At 33.6% G+C, this 14,062-nt stretch overlaps 1 protein-coding gene across 1 annotated transcript in view; it reads right to left on the bottom strand.

Annotated features, from left to right (window-relative positions):
• Nucleotides 1-4,286: 4,286 nt before the first annotated feature.
• Nucleotides 4,287-14,062, bottom strand: part of LOC127867686 (atrial natriuretic peptide receptor 1-like) — a 740,759-nt gene continuing 730,983 nt past the window's right edge. The window contains exon 26 of the transcript XR_008043618.1: nt 4,287-4,344. The gene's annotated coding sequence lies outside the window, so the exon portion shown is untranslated. The remainder of the gene's footprint in view (nt 4,345-14,062) is intronic.

The raw sequence follows: 14,062 nt of genomic DNA on the forward strand, positions 1-14,062 counted from the left end.
TAAAAGACTAGCAGAGGTTAGGACAAAAAATTCTCTTGCCCAAAAATATTTATCGAGTTTCATGATTGCCTATATTTAATACGCGATCATAACTTCTGATTTTGAGAGTCAACGTTTCAATTTAAAACGTCGGGATTTAGGGCATAACTGTTTAGGTTAAGGAAGATCAACAATATAACTTTAAGATAATAAAATATGTTGCTTAATTGTTCCAAATAGACGGTGGCTATTAATAATAAATAATCAAATTTATTGATCTAAATTAATTAAATTAAACGATATGCGATCATCGGTTATCGATTATTGTTTAATTATATTATTTTATCGAATGCAAATTCACGCAGTATTTTGCATTCTTACATCGCCCTAATTGCATGTATAGTGTATACTTCGGTACAATAAAAGCCGATTTGTTCTATTGCATTGGGAAGTCACGGCCGACATGGGCTTGCCTACGCCTCTGGCGATAAGAAACTTGTAGAAGAGTGATTTTTTTTCCAATCCGTATGTTAATGTGACGTACGTTGGGATAATAAACGTCAATTAACGCATAAACAAAACTATGCGATCAACGCTTTAACACTAAGAGGTGCGATAACTACCAGCTGTGTCGGTATTAAAAAATAATGTATAAACACTAATGACATCAGAAAGGATAGTAAATGAATTATCTAGCGCTATGATATACGTTGGCGATAACCTTACCTTGAAATTTCAGACAGATAGGGAAACCAACCATGCATACAATTCCTTTTACGTGCATACTTTAAAAGGGGCCTTTTCACGTTTTGGTAAATTAACAAAATTTAAAAAAAAAATCTTTCAGTCTCGCACTGTTCGTTTTAGTTATGGTATTTGTGAGGAGACAATAATACTGAACATTAACAATGCTCTAAAAATGTCCATTATATGCATCTTTTCGACGATTTAAAACCCTTAAAATTATTAAGCGTTGCAACGCAAAACGATTGAATAATTTGGAGAGCTCTGTTGCTGTCGTTATTTTGTGCTACTACGAGGATTGCTTATATAAAGTATAAAATACATCACTCATTGGTTCGAGCGCAGTGTAGGGTTACTTTTTTTCTTTCTTTAATTGCATTCTTCTTTTTTAAATGGAGCATTTTAGATCCAGTGTTTATATTTATCAATATAAAGCATTTTATGTTACACTTCAATACATGCCAAGATCTGTGAAAAGGCCCCTTTAAGCAAAAGCGCTTAGACAAGTTTCTTCAGTTGTCGTAACTACCAAGTCCAAAAGAAAATGTTCTTCTTTGACGGTACTATTCCATTTAAAATTTCCCTGTGACAACCCAGCATATGATACTCAAACTATGGTAAAGAAGGATAGTGTGAGAGTTTTCATACTCAAACTATGTTTAAGAAGGAAAATGTGAGAGTTTTCATACTCAAATTATGGTAAAGGAGGAAAATGTGCGTTGTCATTCTCAAACTATGGTAAAAAGAAAAAAATGTGAAAGTTTTCATACTCAAAGTATGGTAAAGAAGGAAATGTGAGAGGTTTCATACTCAAACTATGGTTAAAAAGGAAAATATGAGAGTTTTCATACTCAAACTATGGGCCTAGAATGCCTGTTTCCATGATATGTGATTATGGGAAATATATCGAAAACGTTACAAAGAATGTGCAAATTATGCAATTTGCCAATTAATGTTCAACAACAATGGCTACTGAATTACTATTACTACTTATACTAATACTGCTTCAATACTAATAGCACTGCTATTACTTCAATGTTTATATTACTATTGTTCAACTACGTGTAGTAGTAGCAAGAGAAGTATTAGTAATAATAGAAGTAAAATTATAGGTATTTTTTCTATAGAGAATATAGTCTAACGGACTTAATTGCTATTTAAACGAGTCATTATATACAGCTTGAGACCATTCACATCATTATTGTGTTTAATAAAAGTCACTGACCGGTCGCAAATATGTCGACCGATAATATATTACGGACAAACGCTTACGTGCTTTAAGTCTGACGTCAACCACTATTTCGTCGAATACATAGGGACGATTTGTAATATCGCGGACAAATGGTACTTGACATTTTTAAACTTGAATATACATGCGATCATGTTGCTGTCGTTAAATATCATTTAAATGGTACAGTGCACTAATTCGTAAATGTTGACTCGAGTAAATATCAAGTGAATGCTAAAATCAAAGTACTCAAAGTACTTGTTGGGCGATTTTGCTAAAATTTTGTGTAAAACACTATACACCGTGATGCCAACCAATCACCTGTTTTGAACCAAACAGATGGAAGTAAGGAAGGTTGACAGGCTTTCAACATTATATGATTTAGCTATTGGGGTTAAATGTTAATGCTGCTTTAAAAAAATCATTGTCGTATTTGCCAATTGATAGATAAACTGCGAAGATATGATACACTTACCCAGTTCCAAACTTGACATAGATTTGATAAAGACAAGCATTTACAGCAATTTCTAATTAGTACAGTAAGGTTTATGGATCGTTCTTGCCTAGGTACACGGGCCTCCGTGTATGTCAAAGTATAAAGTAAATCCATTCAGTATCAAGTAAGATACGGCAAATGTTAGTTTTATGAGCAATTGGATACAAAAGGTCAATGTCAACCAGGGGTCAAGCTAAAAAAAGTCAACAGACAGGTCTTGTCCAAAGGGGTGTTCTGTCCAAGAAGGCAATCGCCCCAAAACTATAAATAAAACGCTTTTGGCAAACATACCAATAAACACTGCAAATATGGCTTGAATGAAAACAATCTCATTAGCAACTACCGACAAACGGATAGCGACGTCTTTTACAACAAGATGCATCTCTACAAAGATGGCGGCGTTGGACAACAGAATTCTGTCCAAAGACAGAATTATCAATAATTTATGTTTATTTATAAATCTTTGTTCTGTCATTCGAGATTCTATTCCATGTTTTCCTCTGCATTTATGCTAGCTAATCTTACGTTCAACACATCTGTATTAAAATCAAGTCACAAGTTAGTCATGACCCTCGACATTACCAGGTGTCGCGTTCTGAGAAAACTGGGCATTATGCCTGTGCGTAAAGTGTCGTCCCAGATAAGCCTGTGCAGTCCGCACAGGCTAATCAGGGACGACACTGTCCGCCTAAACAAAAAGTCCGCCTGGAAAGCAAGATCATACTTTATAGATAGATAGATTTATTTCGGAGATAGCATACATACTTACAATGCATTGAAACAACATGTACATAAAACAATATGAAGTAAAAACAATCATAATTGAAAAGTACATGCCATAGAATATATTATGGCATGCACACTAACGCCAAGGATTACACAAAAAAGAGCAATATCCCTTATTTCCATTGTGGTCCTTGATTTTTGGTGGCACGACATAGAGAGGCACTAGTAATAAATTAATACTTAATACTATGTTATATTATAATAAATACATGAAATATAATACTGAGATTCAGATCAATGAACACAAATGTATCAATTATGATCGTCATATCACAGATAAATTTGGATGGATTAAAAAATTAAAGGTTACTACAACAAACAAAAATTAAAAAGTCACATTAAGTATGAATGTATTACCGTATTAATCCGAAATGATAAGACATTGGGAAAGGAAAATGTAAACATTTAACAGCATAGCGTAGCAACTTAAAATAGATTAAAAGACTCTGTTTAAAAGATGTTGTTTGATTGCAGATTTAAAACTGGGACAATAATGTCATCTGGGTTATAAAAGATGGTAGTTTATTCCACAATGTGCAACCCAAGTAAACGAAGGACCTTTTATGTGATTATCAATAAATCTATGAAAGTTATGGCAAGCGGTTCGACGTATAATCCCAAGAAACTAGGTTTCTCATGAGAACCTAGGTCTCAGAAAGGAAACCTAGGGTTCTCAAAATGAGAACCTAGGTTCTCATGAGAACTATGGTTCCCAAATGAAATCTTGGGTTCTCATGAAAACCGAGGTTATCAGAGAGAAACGACGCGAAAAGCTGTCGAGAACCTAGGTTCTTGTGAAAACCTTGGATATCAAACGAGAACTAAAGTTCTCAGAATGAGAACCTAGGTTGTCATCAAAACCTCATGAGAACCTAAGTTCCGTGTGTCTATGAGAACCTATGTAACTCATGAAAAACCTAGTTTCTCATGAGAAGCTAGGTTCTCTAGCGTAAACTAAGGTTTTCAAATGAGAACCTATGTTCTCATGAGAACGTAGGTTCTCATTTGAAAACCTAGGTTCTCATGAGAACCTAGGTTCTCATGAAAAACCTGGTTTCTTGGGATTTCATAAACCTAGTTTCTCATGAGAACCTAGGTTCTCATGAGAAACCTAGTTTCTTGGGATTATGCGTCGAACTGCTTGCCATAATTAACCTCCAGTTGTATCCCATTGCTTGGTACACGCTGGCGGCATATGTGTAGAATGATAAGCAATAGACGTGAAACAGTGAATGTTACTCCCCAAGAACATTTTTTGAACAATGTTCAGACAATGCTTAGTAATATTCAACGAAACTCGTAGAAAACTTCTTGAGGAATGAAATTAGTAAAGTAATCAGTCGACATTGGTCTGAACACGTTAATAAAAAATTAAACTGTTTATAAAATACATCTATAATTATAAATATTATTGTGTGACTAAAAATGAAACAAATTCAGATCAATCGTTACATAATTCATTGTTATAGCATTAAATGATTTTCAGATATTCAGTTCCCATGATCCGGCCTCAAACGACTGTACGGTACAGTTTTCTATTTTAAGTATGTCTGTGATATAGTAAGCTATCATTATGGTATAAATAGAAGTTTAATCTCTATTGATAATGTGTAATAATGTATTATTCAATCGTAAGATATCGGCCATATTGCAAGAAAAACTTATGCACTAAAGACTTTGCAAACATATTTCAATAACTTGAGATATCTGCAAAAATAAAGTTCTTAACGACGTGTTTTCATTCTGTACAGCCCGTGTGTAATCATATGTGAACCCCATTGATCCTGCGCCCGGAATAATATGTGTTTCGTATTCCAAACTAGCAAGTTTACTTGTTGTTCCATGTTCATCTTTAAAGATGTTTAATGAATAGTGTAACTAAGTATAATATATAACTATCGTATAGCTCGCCAATATAACGCTGGCTCTAACGTTTATGCATGCATATATTAAAGTAGAGTAACTATGAGAAAGTAGTTTTCGTAATGGAAGTGATTATAATTAATTGAAGCATATCTCACTAAATATACTGTTAGTGTTAATTAAAATCTTGAATTTAAACTTATAGTATATATATATGAATAATAAACTCAGAAAAAAATATTATCAAGAAAGGAATTCGAATTTTCCCACGCTAGTCTTCAATTAATGCAAGTTACAGATTACCTATTCAATAAAGGCAAATACATACAACACGGGGGAAAGACATAAACACATTAAAACTGGGCCACCGCCTTAGAACGGTTTAATGCCGTGTTTCAGAAATCAATATTAATTTTAAACATCAGATAGCAATATGAACAATACTGGAAGCCAACCACTTGTTCAGCAAGATTCGGGACGTAGTTGAACAAATGATTTAGTGTTAAAAACTGAATTAAAAATTAGCATGGCATCGGTCATATTTATATTTTGTTAGAAACTTCATTTGTTATCATTGTTTCACAAATACTGTCTATCTCAGTGTGGGAAAAAATATTTCAGCTAAAATTACAAAATGTGCAAGCAGAAATTGATCCGAAATTCTAAATGGAGTGTAGGGCCCGTAATACACCTCACTGGCGGCCTTCTCGACATGTAAGGCGAGCATATCCACTTTTAATGTGAACATTTTACACTCGCAATCTCAAACGAACATAAGAATATTATATAAAAAGGCTTTATTATTTATCGACGAAATTCTGTTTTGTTTATATTTCTTGCTGCAAATAAACCATCACTTCCGTCATTATTGTGGTTTCTGCCAGTCGTGTATCTTGCTACGGACCGGCTCCCAAGCTGCGACGACAAACGACATAAACTACTGTAGTGTAGCCAATTACTTCATTTTTTACGATAATCACGAAACAGTCATTTAAAAGCAGACAAACGGTGTAACCATATAAATGATTCCCAGATGACGAAATTGTTATTAGCTTGTCAACGTTATATTTTATTATTTTTTAAATGAATCGACTCATTTTTTATCGATTTTTTCGCGGGGCAGGTGGCCTTTTTGCAACTGGAACCGTGATTACCTCTGTTGATCAGGGAAAAAAGAAAGTTTCACAGACGAATCTGACGCTGAGTGAAAATGGAAGCGAAGAGTGTTACTGCCCGGTTACCAGTTAGAACAGGTCCATGTTTTGGTTCGACATGGGGCCAGAACACCCTTACATCTCATCGCTAATGTTGAAGAGGTAACTTATGTACTCTTGGTTTAATGAGTTAAAACGGTATTTTATTCAGATAATTGAATTTAGTTCACACAACGTTTGTACAAAATAGAGGTGAAATCATAACTGATGATAATACCAAGCAGTACTTATGTACATGTTAACAATCTTCAATAGCCAATAAAAACAGGTTAATTGTGTATGTATTGACTATAAGACTAAAAGAGGGACAAAAATGTTGGGGCATACAAATGAAAGTGGTTACACAGGGCTTTTTTTCCTTCTTGAGACTGGCCGTGGACGGACATTTTGACATGGACAATTCACGGACACGGACAACTCAAACAAATACTGCCGCAATTTTTTTTCCAAAAAAATGGACATTTTGTGCTCAAAACTGTCAAAACAGACATTTCAAAATTTAAAATGAAGATTCGTTTCACCGTTTTTCATTTTGATTTTGCAATTTTTGTTTACTAATCGTTTAAATGACGTCGTTGTTCCAATCGATTACAAACGTGAATCAATTACAGTTTTGAAACCTGTGCATGTTAGTTTACATGCGGCCAAGTAACCTCACCATTATCCAAACAAATTGGCGTCGCGCAACTCGAGGTACTATGCAAAAAGATTAAAAAACCACACCAAATAATCCAGATTTATTGAAATTCAGGATAACCATAAAAAAGCCGAAGATTCTACAGAAGGGTAAGTGTTTTTACAATGCACAATTAAAACGGACATGGATTAAATTATGAGGAAAATAATCTGAATTTTTTATGCAAATGAAAGGTAACAGAGAGCGAGACTTGTATATCTTATCTGTTTGGAATTATTGTAAATATTGGTTCAAATGAAGTATAAATGTAATGCATTCACATGAACATTTTTAACAGTTTCAGTATTATAATGTTCTGGGAACGATATATTTTAATTAAGAAACCAATTATTTCTGAAATCAAAAGTAGTTCTTTCACTCTTTGTACTTTATTTCGAATATGTTAAAATTCGGATATCTAAAGATAGTGAAATTTATGTGTTGATTTGTTGTTGATAGTTTGTAAAAAAATGTTTTGTGTTATTTCAGACAACAAGAATGAATGGTTGCAATTATCATGTGCCTTTCAGTCAAGAAATAGATGTGAAAGATGTTCATTTAAATTTAATTGGACCTGGAAATCAACTACCACAGATAACAGAAAACCTTTTAACAATAGGTGTTGTTTTAGAATTTGTAAAATTTGATAATAAACAGAAGTTGATTTATATCATGTCCAAATGACCAAATGTAACTGTTTAACAATTTGAATAAAGATGCTTTATTTACTGATTTTTGATTCATTTTCCTTTCAGATGATGTACATTTCTGTGATTCTAGGTTTCAATAAATAATTATGATACATTTATGCATACATGCCATAATTTTTTAGGTCCAAAGCGGGACATTACATAAAAAAATTGTCGGGACATTTGACCAAAAAGCGGGACACCTAAAACGATCTATCATTTCACCTTTACTGTAGTCAGTATAGAACTAACAAATACTCTTGATACTTTATTCAAGACATAAAACATCTGATGTGAAGCATGGAATCTAAAACATAACAATAACAGTTTTATAAATAATACAATAGCAAACAACGAGGATAATATTCATCTTTTTAGAGTACAAAATCTAGAACATTACGAAACAATACTCATTATATTAATTTCAATGGCAAACATTAACGCAGGGGAGGCTATCCAGTACACTGAAAGTACGGGTTACAGTAAACTATCTACCGAACAGTTACACACGGAATGCGCGGCCGTACACATTTCCGAGGTAGGTTTTTGGTGGAAGCAAACCGTCTTTGTGTTCATTTTAAATCTCAACAACGCCTCAACCGTTTTTTACACCAACAAAAACAAAAGGACAAAGAAGTCTATGGATTTTTTTGTTTTTCATAAAAAAAGAAGTCTATGGATGCTTTACTCGAATTATTTTCTCTAATGTTAATTATCATATTTTGTTTTATTCTTATATACACAGATTAAACTGAATTGTGAATTGTCAGGCGCTGTATTGGGGAAGTGTCAAACTGTGATGAATACCAACACGTTGCTTTATTACAATAACACAAGACAAGATGGGTACCACTTTTACTGTTTGTTGCGATGTTTTTTTAAGCATGTATCCATGCGCAGTTTGTTACTTGTCAATTGTCGCGGCTTAATTGGAGTAGGGTCAAACTGTCATGCATAGCACCTCGTTGTTTTTAGCTTAATTGGAGTAGGGTCAAGCTGTCATGCATAACACCTCGTTGTTTTATAACAATTACACCCAATTACACTAGACAGGATGGGTATCACTTATTGGACTGTTTGTTGCGATTTTGGTATATTGCACATTCGGATTATCCCGCTATTTATGAACTAAACATTGAATGTAAAAGACTCATTAATGACGTAGAGTTAATTTTACAAAACAATTGTTTTGTAAACCGTTTCAAACGAATACAAAAATAAACACATTTTCAACATTTATTTCATTATAATACAACTATCGATAGCAATAAGCGACCACTATCTTGAAGACCACCATGGTGTGAATGCCTGATGAAATCAATAATTAGCCGATAAATCGCTGATAAGGTGTCATAAACAACACTGGTACACACGATAAGTAGAATTGGATTGTTATTTGGGGGCAATAAAGGGATTAGCGGGGGTAAGTGTTAGCGAAACAGAGCTTGAATAGCGAATTTTATTGGGAACCTATAGACCTTACATCGTTTTTTACGAATGTCGGGACAAATCGTCTCATATCGGGACGGCGGGACAAAGGGCCCAAAAGCGGGACTGTCCCGCCGAGATCGGGACGTATGGCATGTATGATTTATGTAGGATACTGTTACATTATTGTTAACATTATTATATTATGTTGGTTATCTGGTTTATCAAGTGAAAAAAGGTTATTTATATAAAAATAAAGCTTATTAAGACTTATGAAGGTACTTGTTGTTATTTATGGTAGTAAGGTTCTTTAAATGATTGTTCTTATTAATAAGTCGGAATAACCGGCGGTTTTCACACCGCGATAAAGTTGCACAACTGTTTTGGGGCCACTGAAACCCCTGAATATACTATTTATACAAGGAAGATATGATTTTATTACATTATTTAAGGACATTTCCATAATATTTAAGTGTTAAACATGCTTTTACTATACTTATGCATTGATTTCTGAATTTCACAAATTGTATCGCGACTCGTTGTTCACCATTTTCAGTAGTTTGCGACTCATTTTTTCACAATTTTGAAAGTTTGAAACAACACTGTATTATGTGAATTGGGAATAAGACATCAATTTGGGAATAAATTGTGTTTTATCAAAAGTGCATAATATGCAGTTTTATATGTTGCATTTATCTAGTTTTACAAACTATAATTAAAATATATACTTGCATATATAATAGCATCATTTAAATTGATTTTACTTAAAAACTGGATTTTTTATTAATTAAAAAAAATCCTCATAAAATGAAACTGTGTCCATGCCGCGCATGGACACGGTTTAAAAATACACTTTGAATGATACAAATTGAATCACTGTAAATGAAAAAGTCATGGAAAATTTCTTATTAAGCTTAAATTATAGATAATACATTACAAAAATATATGTAGATCATGTAATGAATAGTTTTGTTTGAGAAAATCACCAAAATGATGTCCATTCCCAGTTTGATGTCTTATTGCCAATTCACATAATACAGTGTTAGACTCATTTTTCACAAAATGAGAGGGCCAGGGCCGCTTCACAAAATCAGGAAAAAAGCCCTGTTACGTATTTTAAAGGGTGCAGCTCAAAATGCCCATCCCATTCAATCTGCTATATCTATAAATATATCAAGGTTTATCAAGTTTACATTCCATGTGTTTACATTTTGTAAACAAGACACTGATTTAATGCTGATTTAATGTTATTGCATCACCAGCATTGATATTTACCAATCCTGAAATGATAAACATCTTTTTCAACACTACCAAGAATCATATTTTATTTTTTTTTTAATTTTAATCAGGTTCAACCAAACCTGTTCTAATACTATATGTATGAAATGTGTTATTTATAATAAAACAAGAGCTGTCACCATAGGATGACTTATGCCCCCTATAAAGGCTTGATAGAAGTTATGAGCTTTTTTCGAAACCTAAACGCAAATTTCGAAACCTAATCGCGGACCCTAAGTTCAAGGTCACAGGGATCAAAATTTGTGTGTGTTTGGAAAGGCCTTGTCCATATACACATGCATACCAAATGTGAAGGTTATATCTCAAGGGACATAAGTTATGAGCAATTTTCAAAACCTAAATGGCGATTTCGAAACCTAAGCGCGGACCCTAACTTCCAGGTCAAGGTAAAAAAAATTGTGCATATGGAGAGGCCTTGTCCATATACACATGGTAACCAAATGTGAAGGTTATATCTTAAGGGACATAGAAGTTATGAGCATTTTTCAAAACCTAAACGCAGATTTTGAAACCTAAACGCGGACCCTAAGTTCAAGGTCAAGGTCACAGGGTTTAAAAAATGTGTGCGTATGGAAAGGCCTTGTTCATATACACATGCATACCAAATATGAAGGTTATATCTCAAGGGACATAGAAGTTATGAGCATTTTTCAAAACCTTAATGCAGATTTCCAGGGCTCGAAATTAACACTCGCACACTCGCAAAATGCGAGTGAAAAATACGGATTGCGAGTTAAGTTTTAAGCCACTAGTAATTTTTTGCGAGTAAAGAAATAGTGAAAAAAAAGAAGTAATATTGCTAAATATGCTTGACGTTTTGAACGCTAAACCGTAGGTCATAGAACGTCCATATACCCGTATGCGGAAGCCCGCACCTTGTATGTAGACTGGTATACTTATAGTACAGATACGCGGATGGTATTGGTACAGAGAACGTTAAACAGTATACTAATTCAAACGTGTTCATTGAACTTGAACAGACATGGTGTCGAAGCGAAAAATAACTATTTTCTTTTTGCTAACAGGCGTAAATAACAATACGAAAGATAAAGCAATGTTAACCATTGAGTTAAAAAAACCAAAAACGTTAAATTATGTTTCCAGCAAAATTTTCGAGAATGTTTTTGATTTTGCGAGTTGGTATTAAAGCTGCTCGCAATGTTTTGCAAGTAGAAAAAAAAGTTAAATTCGAGCCCTGGATTTCGAAACCTAAACGCGGACCCTAAGTTCAAGGTCAAGGTCACAGGGTTAAAAAAATGTGTGCGTATGGAAAGGCCTTGTCTATATACACATGCATACCAAATATGAAGGTTATATCTCAAGGGACATAGAAGTTATGAGCATTTTTTTAAACCTAAATGCCGATTTCAAAACTTAAACACAGACCCTAAGTTCAAGGTCAAGGTCACAGGGTTAAAAAATATTGTGCGTATGGAAAGGCCTTGTCCATATACACATGCATACCAAATATGAAGGTTATATCTCAAGGGACATAGAAGTTATGAGCATTTTTAAAACCTAAACGCAGATTTCGAAACTTAAACGCAAACCCTATAAGTTCAAGGTCAAGGTCACAGGGGATTTTGTGCATATGGAAAGGCCTTGTCCATATACACATGCATACCAAATATGAAGGTTTTATCTCAATGGACATAAAAGTTATGAGCATTTTCGAAACCTAAACGCAAAGTGTGATGGAAGATGGACAGACAGACGGACAGTCAGATCACTATATGCCCCCTTTTCTTCTTCTAAAATTAGTCCTGTTCCCGTAACGCCCCGATACTGTTATGTTTCATGAATGTATCCTATTCTACAGTACTGTATAGGGTCTTTTAAACTGCTAAAAAATGTGACTGTATCAACAACAACAAGATGAAACAAAACGACATTAGCACTTTTTTAAATCTTCAAATATTTGGCACTGAGCAGTTCTGTGCATTCTGTCTGATTCTAAAATGTCTCAGCTTGATATTCGGCGCATGTTTTGTCAGGGAGGAAGGGACTCTGAAAAGAGAGAAAGATAAAAAAATTTGTCTTAAACAAATATATCTTGAAATACATCTTGGAACATTTTCAGACAGAATTCCATGCAGATCCTCTTATCATTGTGACCATGAGGATCAAATGAAAAACAAACAAGTTAAAACAGTTTATTTAGTTTATTGCAGTTCATGAGTTAACAGTTCTATATGAAAACCAATAGAAAATCACAATAAAACATATAAGTTACTGTTTTATTGCATTTTTTCAATAAACTGCAGGGCAAGTACATATTTCAGCAGGGCAAGTGAAAATTCTTAGCTACTCGCCCTTCAGGGCAAGTTGCTGGAAACAAAATTGTCAAGCCCTGCAATCAGATTAGGTCATGTTTGTAGGAAGTGAGATATTAGACAATACCCTGGTGGCATGTTTGAATTGCCCTTATCTACTCCAGTAATGACTGCCATAAGCTAGCTGCTATAAAGACATGCTTTTAGCAGTGCAGTAGTAAATACCGGTAGTACCCAGAAAATAAATGTTCTTTTGAAAAATGGCCAATTATGAAAAACTGATAAAAACTTTCATGATTTGTTTGCCATTTGTGAGGATGGTGATCAACAGCGAGAACCTTGAAAGGACGTTTGTTCAAGCCAAAATGTGTCTTGCTTTTTTCTGTCGTAAATGATATAATGGAGCTCTACAGTTCTGATGTTTAAATCTAATAATATAAGACTTTATGATTTACTGACACGCTTAAAAAAATGTCCAAATCTGTTATAAAAAAGTATTTTTAGCTTTATCATGTCTAAACATTTCAACATAATTGTTTTGTGTATTCCTGGTAGACGTTTACACAAATAAGAATGGTTTAAATGGAATTAATTTCCATAACCAGTGTTTATTTATAAATTACTTTGACACTGACACTTTCACAGCTTCTTTAAAGTAACAATACTTCTCAAAATCAACGAACAATTCGTACAATTGTTCATACAATAATCTTAACCAATTAAAAATCAATGTTCCTTATGGTAATTGCCTAAATTTCAACGCCAGATGTGGTCTGGTAAAATAGATGTTTGTAGATACAAAATGCTCGTTTTTATTATTGTTTTCATATCTATTCATATGACACATGAACACTTACATGGTGTTCGTGTGTCGTATGAAAGATATATTCCTGGGAATTAATTGTGGCCACAAATAAATAAAAACAAGCATTTTGTATCTACAAAAATCTATGTAATCATACCACATCTAGTGTTGAAATTTTGGCTATTGCTATAAGGAACACTGATTGTAAAGGTGTTAGCTTTATTTATGAAATACTTTACAAATTTTTATGTTGATTTTGAGCGTGATATAGAGACTTTAAAGCCTTGTAATTCAAAGTGCTGATGTGCGTTATGTTTGCAATTTTTACGTGAACATTTCCTTTAACATTACACTATTTATTTTTTATTTTCAAAAGCCAATGGTAGATAGTAAACGCAGAAAAAAAGACAATAGCTAAAATAATGTCTAATCTTTATAGTATGGCTTCAACAATTGAAACATATGGGCACAAACTCTACAAAGCTGTTTCTTGATTTCATATGTAAATTGACCCAGTAAAAATATTCTGAAACGCAAAACTACTGAGTTTTATGGCATAGCAAATATCCTAATACATTTGTA

The sequence above is a fragment of the Dreissena polymorpha genome, chromosome 2 (genome assembly GCF_020536995.1).
Source record: "Dreissena polymorpha isolate Duluth1 chromosome 2, UMN_Dpol_1.0, whole genome shotgun sequence".
NCBI classification, from domain to species: Eukaryota; Metazoa; Mollusca; class Bivalvia; order Myida; family Dreissenidae; genus Dreissena; species Dreissena polymorpha.